Below are 17,582 nucleotides of genomic sequence, written 5' to 3'. Positions count from 1 at the left end.
TCCTTTGATTAAATGAATGGGTAGCTAGGAAAAATATTGGATAGAGCACTGGTCTTGAGTCAGGAAGATCCACATTTGAATCTTGCCTCACATACATACCAGCTGAATGACCCTGGGCAAGCCACATCAACTCTCTCAGCCTCAGTTTCCTCATTTGTAAATTGAGGAAAATAATAGAACCTTTTCCACAAGGTTGTTGTGAGAATAAAGTAACACATAAAGTGCTTTTCAAACTCTAAGGTTCTGTATAGTCAGTCAACAAACAGGCACTTAATTAGTACCAAGTGCTGGGCTAAGCATTGTAGATACAAATAAAAGCTAAAACCAAGTCACTATTCCCTGTTCTCAAGGACTATGCATTTTAATGGAGGACACAACATGTAAATAACTAGATACATGCAAGATGTAGATAGTATCTATAGAGAACATGCATGCATAATACAGACACACGCACACATTTAAACATGTATTTTATATTCATACAGGTATATGTCTACATGCATACACTTATTTGTACATATAGTCACATGCATATGTATATACATTCTACATGTGTACACACGTGTGTGTGTGTGTGTGTATAGGAGAAAGATTGGGAAATTCCTCTTGAAGAAGGTAAGATTAGCTTTGAGTCTTGAAGAAAATCAAGGAAACCAGAAGGTGGTGGTGAGGAGAGAGAACACTGAAGGCAAAGGGGGACAAACCAGTGATAAGGTACAGATTCAGGAGGTGGAACATGCTCATTGATCACCAAAGAGTTTTTTAAGAAGGAATTTGAGAGTTATAAATACTGAGATGCCCATATCCCTATAGTAATGATGTAAGTTATCACCACTGATGACCAGAGTATTCTTTTTTTTTTTTTTTGCTTTTTTTGGAGGGGGGAAGGTAGAGAAACTGGTGTTAAGTGACTTGCCCAAGGTCATATGGCTAGTGTTATGTTAAATGTCTGAGGCTAGATTTGAACTCAGGTCCTCCTGACTCCAGAGCTGGTGCTCTAATCACTGTGCCACCTAGCCACCCCTTGAGTAGTCTTGATATTGATTTTACTGCATTATATAAGGGAATAGACACTGTCAAGGTTCCTGGGCCTAAAGGTTTACTTTAACTAGCTTTAAATCCCCCAGGTTGAGCCATAGCTTTTCTGGTCCTTGATTGCCACATACAGACACCCTAACCTAAACAGAGAATGACCATATCCTACATTAATCCTTCCCTCCCACACCTGATAGTTTAGCATTTTTGGTCCAGAGACTTGTTCCAGGGGCCCAGAGTTCTATTACATGCCAGATATTTTAAAATCTTTGCCTCAATGCAGGGGGATCATTAATTTAAAGAGTAACACAAAGGAATGTGCTGAGTTTGTTAAATTTTCAATATGAGCATTCACATTTCAGAAATCAACAAAAGTTACAAATCAGGACTTAGGTTATCTAGACATAAGAAGGTGATGGAGAAAAATTCTAATAATTCAGATTAAACTTAAAAGTATGTTGTGGGTACATTATATATACATATATTATATGTGTGTGTCTATACTTTCGGAAAGTCAGTTGTTATACATTTATCAGAATACTTTTTGTTGGGGCAAGTAAGTGGCACAGTGAACAGAGCACCGGCCCTGGAGTCAGGAAGACCTGAGTTCAAATCCAGCCTCAGACACTTGACACATTTACTAGCTGTGTGACCTTGGGAAGTCACTTAACCCCAATTGCCTTGCCTTCCTCCTCCTCAAAATAATAAAAAAAAGAATACTTCTTGTTACACGTATTAATTAATTAGTCCATTTATATATGTATGTATGAATTATTCATTTACATGTATACATGTTGTCTTTCCAAGATAGAAAGTAAGCTTCTTAGAATCAGGGATTGTTTCATTTTTGTTCTTGTATTCTCAGTGCCTGGCACATAGTAGGTGCTAAATATATGCTTGATGATCAATTGATTGATTAATTAAGCAGCTCTGTTGTCTGTACTCAAGGAGTAGTATATCCACTGGAATACAAACAAGTCAAGGTAATTTTCTCATCACCTCAGAAAACATCAATCACTCAATAAACATATTGTACCTACTATGTACCAAGCAATGCATTAAGCAGACCTTCCCAAATACTAAAAGACAAATGCCTTTGTTTCAGGTATCATGCTAGCTGTGATGACCAGTTTTCTCATTGAGGTCTTTTGATATTTTTTATTCTTTTTTGATACAAGCTGGATTTTGAACTATAGCTATGACAGATTTGTTCATAGAGAAAAGAAATGCTTGTTTTGATATGAAGAAATAAGCTGCTTCCCCTAGCCCAATCTTGCCAGCATCCTCATGAGGCTACCAAAAGTAAGACAGCAGAATTCTATCTTCTTCCTCCTTCTCCATTCCACATCTAGTGAGAGAAGGAATGGTGATATATTATCATAATAGCTGTGGTAGCAGCCTGTCAACTTGGTGAGTGGATCCAGATAAATTTCCCATTTCAAGCCATCATTTTTAAGCAAATGGGATGCCTAAAGCAAAGGGTAAAAAATAATAGCTATAAACCACAAGAATCACCCCCAATGCAAAGGATATAGACTGACAGGGTGACTCTTTTTTTCCATTCTTTTTTGATTTATTTTCAATCTCTTCTTCAAAACTTATATGGCTGGAAATCCTTTAAAATATCATGTAACAATAATAATGACTGCTAGGCCCAGAGGGACTGGGATATTGTTTTCTCTTCCTCTCCACTAAGTGGCCCAGCCTAGGTTCCAACCTGGGAGAGCCTGATCTCCAAAGAGAAAGGTCAGGCCTTTAGTTTCATTGGCTCTTTATTGACTCTTTACCATCACCCCAGATACTCCAGGTCAATTACTTAAAGCTTAGGTTTTGGCTCAGATCTATGGTCTCCTCCAAAATGGGGAATAGAAAGTTACCCTAAAGTACAATATTAATCAGGCATGGGACAGCTATTTATTTTTTCTACAGAAAAAAATGCTAAATACAAAAAATCTCCTAAGTACATATTGACAGAAATCCCTAAAGTAGAAGTAATAACTTATAACTACTGATGTACTACTACTATTTACTACTACTACTACTAGATAGTACTTTCAGGTTTATAACTATCTCAATTGATTCTCACAACAATAATTCAATTATTATTATTATACAGATGATGAAACTGAAGTAGAGAGAGCTAATGTGATTTGCTCAGAGTCACACAAGTGGTAAATGTCTGAGACTGGATTTGAACTGAGATCTTTCTGATTCCAGGTCTAGCACTCTATATCCACTGCACCACCTACTGATAATCTCCTATGAGGTTAATACTTAAAATGTCAGGGTTTCCTAATATGCATTTTACTTTTCTCTTTTGCTCTGTACTGTCTAAATAATTTCTTCCAAGTCTATATCCTCAGATAAGTCAGGTCAAGGAATGGATACATTATCCCATTTGTGGTCATAGTCTATCATGTCCAAATGAGGGACCTTGAACCTTTCAACCTTGTAAACTAAAATGGCTAATATGTCTAATTTCGGATTGCCATTTGGCCACCTATGGTCCTTGAAGGAAATACAAAGCAGAAAAGATAGTAGAATTTCTGAGTCCAGGCATACCCCAATTAGCCAAGTCCCTGCTTTAGCTGATATGGGTTGACAGATGAAATATTGAAGGAATGGAGAAAACTGGAAGTGTTTCCTAGTGGATAGGGCATTGGCCTTAGAGTCAGGAAAACCTGAGTTCAAATCTGGCCTTAGACTTTTTTTTTTTGCTTCTTTTGGAGGGGAAAAGGTAGGGAAATTGAGGTTAAGTGACTTGCCCAAGGTCACACTGCTAGTTTTTGTGTTGTGTGTGAAGTTGGATTCGAACTCAGGTCCTTCTGACTCCAGGGCTGGTGCTCTATTCACTGCACCACCTAGCCACCCCTGGCCTTAGACATTTACTAGCCGTGTGACCCTGAGACAGCACCTAAGTGTCTCAGTTTCCCTATCTGCAAAACTGGGGTGGGAGAAAAGTAAACTAGTGGCTTCTAAAGTTCCTTTCATCTTTAAAGTTTTGATTTTTGATCAACCCCTCCACCATCTGCTCTTGAGAAGTCATGTAATATTATGATATATCACTATTTGTGTTAGTATTTTATAGTCCTATTAGACTGGAGACTCCTTAAGGGTAGTATCTTTGATCTCATCTTTGTATCTCTGACTGAAAGCACAGTGCTTTGCATACAGTAGATGCCTAATAGATGTTAATTTGATTCATGTTAAACACTCCATTAGATTGTTGGCTTCCCAGGGAAAGTGGGACTAGGTTGGGGTCCCTAGTAGAGGGTCCTGAATAGTCCATGAGGAGTGTCAAGGCCCTGGGCAATGGGAGGGGATTGGGGTGCAGAATGGTCAGAGAGTGGGGTGAGTGAGAAACAGAATAAAAGAAAGGGGACAGAGGGATATAAAAAACAAATCTTATCTACTTTAAAATTTTCCCTCTGGCCAGCCTCTTTGTTTCTCTTGTCAAATTTTCTCAGTCAACAATTGAAAAAAGGCAATTTTGCACTCCCCTCTGCCCCTTGTAAATTGCCACTGTTGAAAATTCAACGTGGAATGGAGAAATCCAGCTGAGTTCTTCTCTCCTCTTTTCTTTGTCACTAGAAATGATAGATCCTCAGAATAGCTGACAGCCCAGCTGATGACGTGCAAAGCAAGCCAGAAACCCATTTGGTCTCTGCTGGCTGCACTGGCTCACAGGTGCTGACAGTGATCCCCATTAAGACTGCAGCTCTCACATGGAGACTTTGGAAACAGAAACGGCAAGTGAAATATGATGTGCTGGTCCACACAGAGAAATGAAGGGAAGGCTGAGCTGAAGGTCATTGCTACCCACCCATCTGAGGTGGCCCTGACAGTCAGTCCCAGGACTGTAGCATGGTCAGAAATAAGAGGCCAGCCAAGGAATAGAGCCAAATATAACATCTACACTCCTGGGGTAGGTTTGAGAATAGACAGCTTTCTGCTAGTCCTTTAGACAAGGCCCAAACCAGGACTGGACTTCAGTAGCCACTCTAGACTTCACAGTTGGAAATATCCTGGAAATAGCCCAGTTTCTGTTTTTTGGGGATGTCCTTTAATTGATTTTTTAATAAGGCTCTTAAAATCCTAATTTCCAACTTATCCAATCATAATGATGAATTAAACATTAATTTTTATACTTCAAATAGCTTAGTAGTATCATATAGATGAGTCTTATTTCATCAAAAAAAATCCTACTATATAGAAATTGTAACCCATGAAACAATACAAAATGTACAAAGAAAATTATACACACATAATTATCTCTTTTATAAAGAAATGCATCCCAGGAAATTTTTCTAGGAGTGATTCTTTCATATACATTTAAAATAGGTTTGAATGTGAATGCACAGCTTTTCACTCTAGGGTGTAGTGCGTCTGTTAGTAGCCTATGCAGAACTGTAACTAGGTTATAGAAAACTGAGCTTTCTCCCAGGACTCCCAGTTTTAGAATGCTGATGGCACTTGTTCTCTTCAGCTGAAAAACAAAGTCAATAATATTAACATTATATTTACTCCATATAAACTCAGTGAAGGATATTATCCACATGTAAACCTGGGTCACACTTTCCTACCAATACATTTAGTATTTGTGGGGGAGAGTGTGCACATACTTACAGACACCTAGAAGAGACATAACTGATCGATGTGCTTGAAGCAGCTCACAACTTTGGTCTATAGGCCTTGATATCGTTGGTCCATTCACAAACATCACCCTTATATGAAGTTACTTCTTGTCTAACTGTTCCTCTTCTGATCCTCCTTGTTCCTTGCTAGACTCTCTTTAACTCTGAAAGCGATGAAGCAGTAATAAGCTTTTTGAACTAGTAATCACCCTTGAAGGGTATCAAGGAAGTATTTTGCTATTGTAATGATAAACAGGTACCTTTAACCAGAGAACTGTAGAGCTCCTCAAATTGATTCTGGGGAATATAAATAGGCCCAGCTAGATAAAAGCAAGGCTTTTGATTATTACAGATAGGAAGATATGTAATAGGTATGGCTTGATGTAATTCTCCTATTTTTTGATATCTCATTCATCATTTTGAAGATAAATAATAGATCCTGAGCATAATAATAGTATTGCTTTGAAAAAAAAAAAGGGATGAGTACAGATATGGAGAAATGCCTCACAGAGTAGGTTAAGACCCATGATAACTAGTGGCAGCTAGATGGTGCAGATTGCCAGGCCTGTAGTCAGAAAGACTTGAGTTCAAATACAGTCACAGATACTTGTAAGCTTCGTGATCCTGGGCAAGTCACTTACCCCTATTTGCCTCAGTTTCCTCACCTGTAAAATGAGCTAGAGAAGGAAGTGACAAACCTCTCCAGTATCTTTGCCAAGAAAACCCCAAATGGGGTCACAAAGAGTTGGAAATGACTGAACAACTATTATTAAATTAAGCCAAATTGGCTAGAGGTAGAGAAGAGTATGATTTTTACAATATCATTTTGTGTGACTGCACAAATGGTGCTGTCACAGTGCATGGCGCCAGTTGTTCGGATTCTGGATTCTTTGTTGTCAATCAGCTGTCAGCATCTAGTTACAGTGAAGCAGGAATCACAACGATATCTTTCCCTGCATGTTTTCTTCCGAGAGCACTTTTTTTTCCCCAGAGCACTTTTGAAAGGCTTTACCTCTTTCAAACTACAGATGGCACTGAAAGGCAATAGCTGAAACCACAGCAGAGTTCAGCTCTCCTCCAGTCAGAAAACTCTGATCCTTTCATTCAGCCAATCTGCAAAATGATGCTTTTTCTCCAATCAGCAGCATCCTGGGTGTGGTAGCTGAAGCTCTGCTGATGGCTCCTGCTAGCCTCTTCTCATTCATCTCCAGCTGCCCACCTAACTGCTCCTGTTACCTTCTCTCCTGCTGCGGTCTTCAACTCTCTCGATGCCCGAAATCAGAGTCTCCTGGTGTCCAGTGACTCATCTTTCTCTAAGGTAAAAAACACAAAATCCTCATATCTGTTCTTTATGAAACCCATGGTCCTCATTAATCATCCCGGAGTACTCAAACAGTTATTTAGCTTATAATTTTGTGGGGTTTAACCTCTTACAATCTAAAATCATTCATATACAAATGAGTCGAGGGAGTATGATGCCCAATAGTTTTTAAAGTCATTTTTTTTTATTCCAATAGGTCCTTTTAATTCTCTCTTTGACTTGTCACACTTTATTTGAAAACCATGTTTCTTTATGCATGGATTTGATCAGTTTTTCTTAAACAAAAGTTTTTTTTTCTTGTCCCGTTTCACAACTGAACTGCTTACATATGAAAGCAGAAGCATCTTATATCCCTTGAAAGTTGGTCTAATTATTTTTCTTTATGCAAAAGTTCATTTTTTTTGCCTTCACCCTTTCAGCTTCTTCTTACGTGTTATTTTCTCCTATTAGAACGAAAGTTCTATGAGGGAAGGGTTGTCTTTTTTATTGTATTTGTATTCCCAATGCTATACACAGAGCTTGCACATAGTAAACCCTTAATAATTTCTTGTTGACTAACTCACTGGCCCTTCAGCCACCAAACTGCCGTTACACAAAAGGAGCAGTACTTCATACCTGCAAAACTCGGGCATCAGAGAAGAGTCCAGAATGAGGAATTTCTCTACTTGGTCCCTGCAAATGCATAGAGGACCTAAGTATGTCCCAGAAGAAGCCCACACAGTGTAGCATTTCCTCTGGGCTACTCTGTCAACTTAAACTTGCATTAGTGTTCAAAGAGGACCCTATTCCTAAAACTATAATTCATGAACCACCATTGGTGTGTTTCTTATTAACAGTCACTAGATACAATTAGGTTATAAGAAAGACATTTACTAAGACATCATAATAAGAACAATAGGTACAAAATATTTATCCCATAGCCTGGGGGTACACTCTGTAATACATGTGTAATTTCTGGAAAAAATAAGAACATACATAGACTACAATGGTAGTAAGACACTGTAACACCAATGCAATATTTACAGTGCCCACGATCATGATAAAGACATGACTATATGTATTTCATGGCATTTGATTACAAAATGTACCAAACTCTCCAGATAGAGGATAGAACTGAAGCATTTATTCGGACACCAGAAAACCCAATCCCAAAACCAGTAAGCCAATTCCATCATAGTACCAAAGATATTCAGGAGCCATAATAATGTTGACAGCCACAGCTTCCTTCAGCCTTCCCACAAACCAATACAAGATCAATATCTACTCAGGAGCCTATCTGACACCTTGCCTGAAGTCTTCCTCTCTCCCCCACCATCTGGCTAGCTCTGACCAGCTTCCTGTGGGCTCTGCTTCCCTTCAGCAAACTCCTCCCACCACAGGCTCCATGTGACTGTATTCAGCCTATCAGGGGGCAGAGTTTACTTTCAAAGCAGGGGAGGTCTTCAAACTCCCCCCTAGGTCTATTCAGGGGCAGGGAAGATCTTCAAATTCCCATTCCCATTACAGACATGTGCATAAAACACAATTGGCTAAGACTACTAATGACTCCATTATTTCAGGGCCTTGATGAACTTTCTGTGTGTGTGTGTGTGTGTGTGTGTGTGTGTGTGTGTGTGTGTCTGTGTGTGAGTGAGAGAGATGAACTTCTTTGTCAGCCTCATGAAGTTTGTGGACCTGGGGTGGGGAACTTGGGGCCTTGAGGTCACATGTGGCCCTCTAGGTCTTCAAGTGAGGCCCTGGATTGAGTCAAAGGGCTGCACTTGAGGACCTAGAGGGCCACATGTGGCCTTGATACTGAAAGTTCCCCACTCCTGCATGGACCTTCACAATAATGCTATTAAAACCATAAAATGCAATGTAGGATTATAAAGGAAACGAATTACATTGAAATAAGTGTGAAAATGTATTAAAAAAACACATTCATGAATCTCAGGTTAAAAACCTAGAAGCTCCCTTCTGGGTGTGGAATCTCTGCTGGGTCCTTGTCCTTCCTAGGGGCTGTCCTCATGGGTTACAGCTACTTTTGTGAGTCTGTAGTTGGTTCTTTTCGTAGTTGGCAGGGCTCATAGTCCTCAGGCTACCAGTTCTGAGTGAATGTCTCTCAGTATTTGTGTATGTCTGGAATATTTGTCTCTTTTTCATTCAGTTGTTCCTCAGACTCTCTCAAACTAAAGCTCCAGCTGTGGATAGGGTGATTCCCTCTAGGTGAAGAGTTTTGCTGCCATACTCTATGGCAATGTCAAGGTGATGGGAGGACATCCTCTTTCCTTCCCTGACCACTGGTTCTCTTTTTAACTTGGCAGAATGATTAAAATATCTTGAACTGTATTGATTGACAAACTAACTGTACCGAATCTTTTAAGGGTCTCCTGGAGGGATGGCCAATCATGGATCATCCAGTGAAATTGCTTCTTTCTGATGGGGCATCAACATTTTGTTAACATATTAATACCTTGTGGTCATCATAGTGGCCTGTCATATCAACTGATGTGGGTAAAGGAACCAGACCTCTCCCCAAGTTAGATTAGTTATCTTTTGGGGAGTGATGGTGGGGTAGAACCAGAATTGTGATTTTAACAGCACAAGGAGCCCTTGGTGAAGAACTTTCTCTGACAGTGCAGGTTGGTACTTCCTTTGCCTCTTATAGAGTTAGGCATTTCCCTGGAGCCATTGAAAAGTTAAGTGATTTGCTGAAGGTCATACCCTGTATAAGTTAGAGATGGGACTTGGACCTAAGTTTTCCTGAGTCTTAGGTCAACTCTATATCACCATCTTGTATTACCTCTTGATTATCTTAGAGAAGATAAGTAGGTAGAAAATAAATAGAAGATAAGTATTGCAACATAGCAATACAGCTAGCTGCCTTTGGGTTTTTGGCTGAGGTGGGGTAGCTAGGTGGGATAATGGATAGAGCAGTTGGCTTGGAGTCAGGAAGACTTATCTTCTTGAGTTCAATTCCAACCTCAGACTTGTACTAGCTCTGTGATCCAGGGCAACTGTTGGCCTCAGTTTCCTCATCTGTAAAATGAACTGGAGAAGCAAATGATAAACTTCTCCAGTATTTGCCAAGAAAACCCCAAATAGGGTCATAGAGAGTTGTATACAACTCAAATAACTCATCAGCAAGAAAAAGAACACCTTATAACGAGGTCTATTTTGTATTAAAGATTTAAAACTTTTCGGTTAGATCCAAGCTATCATCTGACCTGGAATTCCAATGTATAGCAAATAGCATTATTGGTCTGAGTGTGCTGTGTATTTACATAGTAAATGCTATATAAATGACGGGGCAGGTAGGTGGCTGAACTCATCTTGTGGAGTTCAAATCTGGCCTCAGACAATTTCTAGCTATAACCCACCCCAGTATGTTTACCAAGATAAACCCCACACAACTGAATAACAAAACAGCAACAACAATAATTTTTCAGCTATCATGCAAACCTTTTAGGAGGGATGATTGTGGCTTGGAGATACTTTATGAGTATAGGTTTATGGGATCAGGTCAGGTCTAATGAACACTTCAAAATATTCATTTATTCCATAAACATTTCTCAAATGCCTTCTGTGTGCTATGCATTGTGCTATGTACTGGGGACACAATGACAAAAATTAAACCAGTCCATTTCTGGAATTTTCATGGAAATGCTTATTGAGAACTTTCTAACTGTAAGGTGCAGTGTGGCCCACAGAGATGAAAAAGACACAGACCATGATTTCAAAAAGTGTATGCATATTCTACATATCCTTTTGTTTTGGTCCAGATCGGTGATTTCAATGATGTGGTAACAAAACAAAACAAAACAACAATGTACTAATGTTTCAGGGGAAAATATGGTCACTAATGTAGATTAGCAACTTGTTTATAACTTATAAAGTTAGGTAGCTATCCACAGCAAATGAGTGTCAGGACCTGATTTCAAACCCAGCAACATCCAAAGCTTTTTCTTAATAACCTCTTTCTAATCTTTTAACCTGTGAATTTATTTAAACTCTTCTCACCCCCAGTTATTTTCCTCCCACAGCATCTGGGAAGAATGATCTACATGCCTGCCTAGAATAATGTTTACTCCCCAGGATGATGGTAAATGTGGGAAGGTTCAATGAAAGTTAAAGCTTCAGTGGCATGATTTTCTGAGAATCTAAAAAAAAAGTCTTTCATCTGAAAGGCTTTTTATGATCCCTAGAAGTGGAAAGCGGTCTCCATATAAAGAGGAATGCATTAGGCTGGAATTGAAGCAGAACACTTTAAGTCTTCGATTCATGCACTGGGACTATGAGTCATGCCTCTGGCCAGGGGCAGGTGGCTTAGTTGTTTGCCTTGGTCCTCATCTGTGGATTGAGAGGCTGTTTTTCTCTTCTCCAATGGTGTAAAAACGATGGCAATGGAACTTGCTTCTGACAGCCTGGCATTTACCACATCTGACATTTATCTCTTAAATACCCAGCCTAATGCAAATACATGTGATGATTCTCACTTAGGATGTTTTATTGCTTATTGGATTCTCTTTTCGGTATCCTTGGGGCACGGTAAGAGGGGTTATCCACAATTATCAGCTGATGAGAATGAAACCCTTTGAAGACACAAAGGCTGATATAAGCCCTAAGTATTGGCAAGGCTCTTTCTGCAGTTCTTTTGCATGACTGATACTATTCAAAAGAAATTACATTATGGAGAGCTACCTGGGTAAGCTCAGTGGAGAGCAACAAAAAAATGATTAAATGTTTTGAAAATAAGACCCTTGAATAAAAGGCAAGAGGACAGAATATTTTTGGTTCTGAATCTCATAAAATTGGGGAAGAAATAGTTCTTTACTAATATATAAGTGAATACTACAAAAAAGGTAGAAAATGATCATTCTCTTTAGACATATAGGAAAAAAGAGATTAGAGGGGATTTGAACAATAGTATGCATTGTATGTTCATCTTCCAACTCCATACATAACATTCTTAAACTATATATTAGTTTAAGAATGTTATGTATGGAGTTGGAAGATGAACTTAAGTCTAGACTTAGACATTCATAACCTGAGCCTCAGTTTCCTTACCTGTAAAAGTGGTTGTAATTTTTAAAGCATCTAGGGGGAAGGGAAGAATAAAAGGAAAAAAAAAGAAATTTACATGATAACTTTATTATATATTTAAAAGGAATAGCAAGTTATGTACACAATAGATTTGCAGTTTCATGTGTGATCATTTTTTAAAGTCATGCTATGTTATGGAAAATGCTTGTTTCATCCCATAAATTAAAAATAATATAAGTAAAAATAAAAAATAAAACACATTACAGATTGTGAGGAGACAACTTTGAAAATTGTGAAGAACTGCATAAATGTGAATAGGTTATTAAGGAATAAAATTAGCTCAGGTGAGGGAACTAATTTTTTTGGGCAATTTTTCATTTGGAAAATGGACTATTTTTTAATACAACTACCACAATTTACCTAGCCACCCATGCTTGAAATTTTGGTTTTGTTTTTGACTGTTGGTCATATAATCAACTAACAAGTCATGTCAATTCAACTTTTTCTATATTTCTCATATCCAACCCTTAAAAAAAGCTTTTACAGAAGAATATTTACTTCATACATGTAGCCAGGACAAACATTTCTCCCCAGCACCTTGGGGTATAATCTACTCTGTACCACTTGAATCTCTGGGAAGGGAAGAGGGGATAGATTCACAGCTTAGTTTAGTTCCTTCATAGCATTTAATCCACTGCTGGGCCTAAAGTCCTCCGTTCTAGTTTGACTTCAGACACTTACTAACTGTGTGACCCTCAGCAGGTCACTTAACTTGGTTTGCCTCAGTTTCCTCTTCTGTAAAATGAGTGGAAATGGTAAACCACACCATCATCTTTGCCAGTAAAACCCCAGATGGGGTCATGAAGAGTTGGATGTAACTGAAAAACAAAAATATGTGTTAGTCCATATTATTATTATTTAAATTAACTTTAATTCACCACCTATAACAATGACAGGAGTTAGACATCAGCCTTCAACTTTCAGAGGTAACCTGGAACAGCAGCAAAAGAAATGAATTTGACATCAAAGATAACTGAGGCTTTCAGCTCTCTCACTGCCTAGGTGACCTTGGGCAAATGACCTACAGTGTCTAATACTTAGTTTTCCTCAACTATAAAATGGGAGAGGAGGATTGGACTCTCTGGCTTCTAAATTCCTTTCCAGATCTAAATATATATTCTGATGATTTTAGAAAATCACTACAGTGTTAGATTATTATAAGAGAATTTCCTTCACCTGTGGAGACTCTATTCCCCTTTTGTGATTACCTGCCTCACTGTAATATAATGCTTCTTTTCTATTTTCATAGTGTTCATTAATGTCTCCCTCATTTGTAGGTTTTCCCCCAGAAAAGAAATCTTACAGACGATCTACCTTAACAATTTGATTTTATAAACAGAGAAATGTTACTGCTCAGAGAGGTTATGTAATTTTCTTAGCTAGTTAGGAGTCAAGCCAGGTTTCCTGGCTTCCAGTTTGGTATTCTTACTCTTCTATCTCATTCTCTCTCAACGTTGGAAGCCTCACCCCAAATTGAAAAGGACATCAGTCTCACCCAATAGCAAATGGGATTATACCTGTTTGGATCATTGCTTGTCTCTGTTAAACGTACATGTGTGGTGAATTTGGATGGTGGCTCTTCTGATGCTGGCAATTTGTGAAGACCAGATGTTTCTGTTTGTTGAATTCTCACGCGTAAGGTGGCATTTGCAACTTATACGGCAATTAAAAGGCAACCCTAAGTAACAGCTATAAATCTGCGGCATGTTTTCAGTCCAAACTGGAGCCTGCCATTTAGCTGACAGAGCGGCTTTCTATTCAGGATGGTGAAAAGATATCAGGAGTCAAAAGTAATCGAGGAGGAATCATTTTCAACCAGTAAGCAAATGGCTATATCAAGAACAAAAGTATAAGAGGTAATCATTTTGACTTTGCATGGTATCCGGATGGTGCTGAGGAAGTTGTATATGATTTCTTGTCTAGATGTCTCCAATCTGTCCTCTCCATTGTTGCCAAGTCGACTTTCTGAGAGTGTAGTTCTCTCCTATGTTAGATCGGGAACTCCTCAAGGAGGGTCAGTGTGCTGCACTTTCCTTTGTATCCTTAACTATTTCATGAGTTCCAGGCACACGGTAGGTGTTTGACAAATGTTGGTTGATAGGCTGATTGACTGACATTGCTACTCTCCTGCTCAAAGAGCTGCAGACCCTTCACAATCTAGCTCTAGCCTTACTTTCCAGTTTTATTGCATTTCACTTAATATTAATAGCTAGCATTTATATAGAACTTTCATGTTGGTAAAGTGCTTTACCTCATTTGGTCCTCGCAGGTTGCCTGAAAGGCAATAAAACTGATTTAGAAAAAAAGGTATGCCCTTTGACTCAGTAACACTGCTACTAGGTCTGTATCCCAATGAGATTAAAAAGGGGAGGGGGAAGGACCTATTTGTACAAAAATATTTTTAGCAGCTCTTTTTGTGATGGTTAAGAGTTGAAAATTGAAGTTCATTAATTGAGTGAATTGCTGAACAAGTTGTGGTATGTGATTGTAATGGAATAATATTATGCTATAAGATATGACAAGCAGGATGCATCCAGAAAAACCTGGAAAGACTTATCACAAACTGATGCAAAGTGAAGTGAGCAGAATCAGGAAAACATTGTACACAGTAACAGCAGTACTGTATGATGATCAATTATGAATGATGTAGCTATTCTCAGCAATACAATGATCCTAGATAATTCCAAAGGACTCATCATGAAAAATGCCATCCATCTCCAGAGAAAGAATTGATAGTTTGAATGCAGATTGAAGCATACTATTTTTCACTTTATTTTTTCATATATATCATATATACACACATATATGTACATATATACATATATATATAATATACATATATATATATAATTATTTACTAACTCAGGGAAGAGGGAGTGGAGGGCAGGAGAGAACTTGGAACTCATAATTTTAACAAGTGAATGTTAAAGTTTTTTTTGCATGTAGATGGAGAAAAAGAAAATATCATTAAAAATACATAAATACTGTATTCAGCCTGTAATCCAGCTCCCACAGGCTTACAAAGTTGCATAACCACAGGTTAGAGGTTCATGGTGGAAGGTGGGGAAGGGATGGGATCAAACCAGTTCTCAGTCTGCTGCTCCTCCTTTTGCGCCACAAGATCTATAATAAACATGGTACTTTACCTTGAAAAAGGACTAGAATTTGCTTGTGGAAGTAGGTATTAGAACAGTTGCTGCTTGTGAGTTATTGTGTAGTGGTTCAGTTTTCTGCATCTTCTTGCTATGCTTCTCAGATAAAATCATGCCCAAGCACACACAAAATTCAAGTTATGCTTGGATAGTTCCCTGATGTATTGGTTGAGTTGGAACAAATTCAGGTTTTCAACATAAGCATTGTAGAGAACTAATCCTAAGTGTCTGAGGTAGGATTTCAACTCAAACCTTTCTGACTCCAAGTCTGATTCTTTCCACTTCACCACTTAGGTTCTTCATTCAGTTTACATTTGAGCCAAACTTGCCAACTTAATGTGTCTCCATTCCATTTCCCACCTTTTGCCAAGCCACCCTTCTGATCACATCCAGGTTGTGAAATCCCGGGATTCCTTTTCAAGTCTTAGCTTAGGTTCCACTTTATAGTATCCCCTTCCCCAGAAATTACTTTGTATTTAATTTTATGTGTCTCTGCTATTCAATTGAATCTTCATTCCTTGAGGGCAGGGACTGTTTTACTTATTCACTTATTCAGTCATTTATATATTTATGTCTTTGTAGCCTCAATATGTAACAAAGAGCTAAGTACATATTAGTGTTTATTAAATACTTGTGGTTGTCATTGTTGCTTATATCTATCCATCATTTCATCTACTGCTGTTTTGTAGACCTTTAGACAGTAAAAACTAAATGTCTTCCTTCTTTAAATCCAAGTAGTAAGGGTCGTGAGTCAAGGAGAGGCACCATTACTCAATAGGGAACATTTATAGACCACCCAGATTAACTAACGATAACAACTCACAAAAACAAACCAGTAGTCTTACAAAGGAGATGCAAAATGAGCAATGCTTCACATTTGTACAATGCCGATTAGTATTTTTCCCAAAGTACTTTCACATCTCATTTGAATGAACGAATTAAAAAAATAAGTGCGTACTAGTGCCAAGCATTCTTCTAAGTCCTGAGGTTATAAATATAAAAATGAGAGAGTTCTTTTTTTCAATGTTGTGAGAGACATATATGGGAGGAGTAATGTCTATTCTAATATTGGAGACATATATGGGAGAAGTAACGTCTATTCCAATATTGCGAGACATATATGGGAGGAGTAATGACCATTCTATTATTCTAATAGTGGGAGGCATATGGGAGAAGTAACGTCTGGGGAGTCACAAGGTTGGTAATGATAAATAGTACAGTCAATTGACTTGGCTTTCTAGGAGCAATGGTAGGCTGGTAGCTTTGATGTTTTTGGTTATGGTTCCATAGCAAGAGGTGGAAAGTGAAGGTAGAGCAGATGGCATAATATACTGGGGGATGGGAGGTAAAACATGATCTTATCTGGTGGTCTGGGGCCTGCTGGATATAGTGCCTAGTCCAGTCTTATCTTATTTGTATTCTCACAACTGCTCTTGAGGTTAGAGAGAGTATTATCTATTTTTAATAGATGGAGACTCAGGAACAAACAAGGTAAATTATTTGTTCAAAGGCATGGAGCTATGACATTCCTCACTATGAGTCTAGCTTTTTTTTCTTCTGGAACAAACCACTTATAAGCTCAGATCATCAAGGTTCCTAGCAAATGCCTAGAAGTGTGTTACACGGGATGAGGTGGACTAGGGAAGAGTAAGAATTTGGAGGTGATTAAGACCTGGGTGTAGCCAGTTCACTACCTGATTTTTATTGACTTTTTTTCCTCCAAGAATTTCCTAAAGCAGGTGGTAATGTCTCAAATCTCACACCCCACTAATACTGTTGAAGGGAGCTTCCACTATAGAGTAGTCTTAAGGGTGCCAGGTGATTTAGTGTTTACATTAGTAGGAAATAGATGTGTGTGTGTGTGTGTGTGTGTGTGAATGTGTGTCTGTACAAGAAATGGGTAGCTATATAGAGAGATAGATGGATAGATAGATAATTTGTTAAGCACTTAAAATATGCCAAACATCATATTCGGTATTGGTGATGCAAATATAAGCAAAAAGAAAGTCTCTACTCAAACTAAATTAATGTTTTTGTGGAGGAAGACAACCCATGAAGTGGAGGTGCAACAGGAGAGAAAGGGTAAGAAGGATGTCTCCATGGGCAAGGTTGTAGGGGAGGAGTTGAAGTCTGGCGAGTGAATCCAGTCAGAAGTGGGAATAGTGTCTAAATTTTAAAGGTGGCAGATAATATAATGCTTACCCTAGCTTAGCATAATATAGATATTTGTGAGTGTGAGTGTTAATCTTTGTATGAGTGTGAGTATAAAGATACACAAATTTCTATCTATCTATCTGTCTGTCTGTCTATCATCTATCTATCTATCTATCTATCTATCTATCTATCTATCTATCTATC

The 17,582-nt window shown here is 38.3% G+C and overlaps 1 long non-coding RNA gene across 4 annotated transcripts in view; it reads left to right on the top strand.

The window, feature by feature from the left end:
• The first annotated feature begins 6,818 nt into the window (after positions 1 to 6,818).
• The window catches only part of LOC138164102 (uncharacterized), a 218,656-nt gene continuing 207,892 nt past the window's right edge, over positions 6,819 to 17,582 (top strand). For 3 of the 4 annotated variants that reach the window (XR_011169000.1, XR_011168998.1, XR_011169001.1), the window contains exon 1: positions 6,819 to 6,987. This is a non-coding gene — a long non-coding RNA (uncharacterized lncRNA). Of the gene's footprint in view, positions 6,988 to 13,693; positions 13,929 to 17,582 lie in introns of those variants that run through there. The other variant, XR_011168999.1, reaches the window with a different exon arrangement.

The sequence above is a fragment of the Petaurus breviceps genome, unplaced genomic scaffold, assembly GCF_028583685.1.
Source record: "Petaurus breviceps papuanus isolate PSGF00001 unplaced genomic scaffold, PetGlider_PUasm1.0 189, whole genome shotgun sequence".
Classification (NCBI taxonomy): domain Eukaryota; kingdom Metazoa; phylum Chordata; class Mammalia; order Diprotodontia; family Petauridae; genus Petaurus; species Petaurus breviceps.
This window is presented reverse-complemented; position numbering and strand designations above follow the sequence as displayed.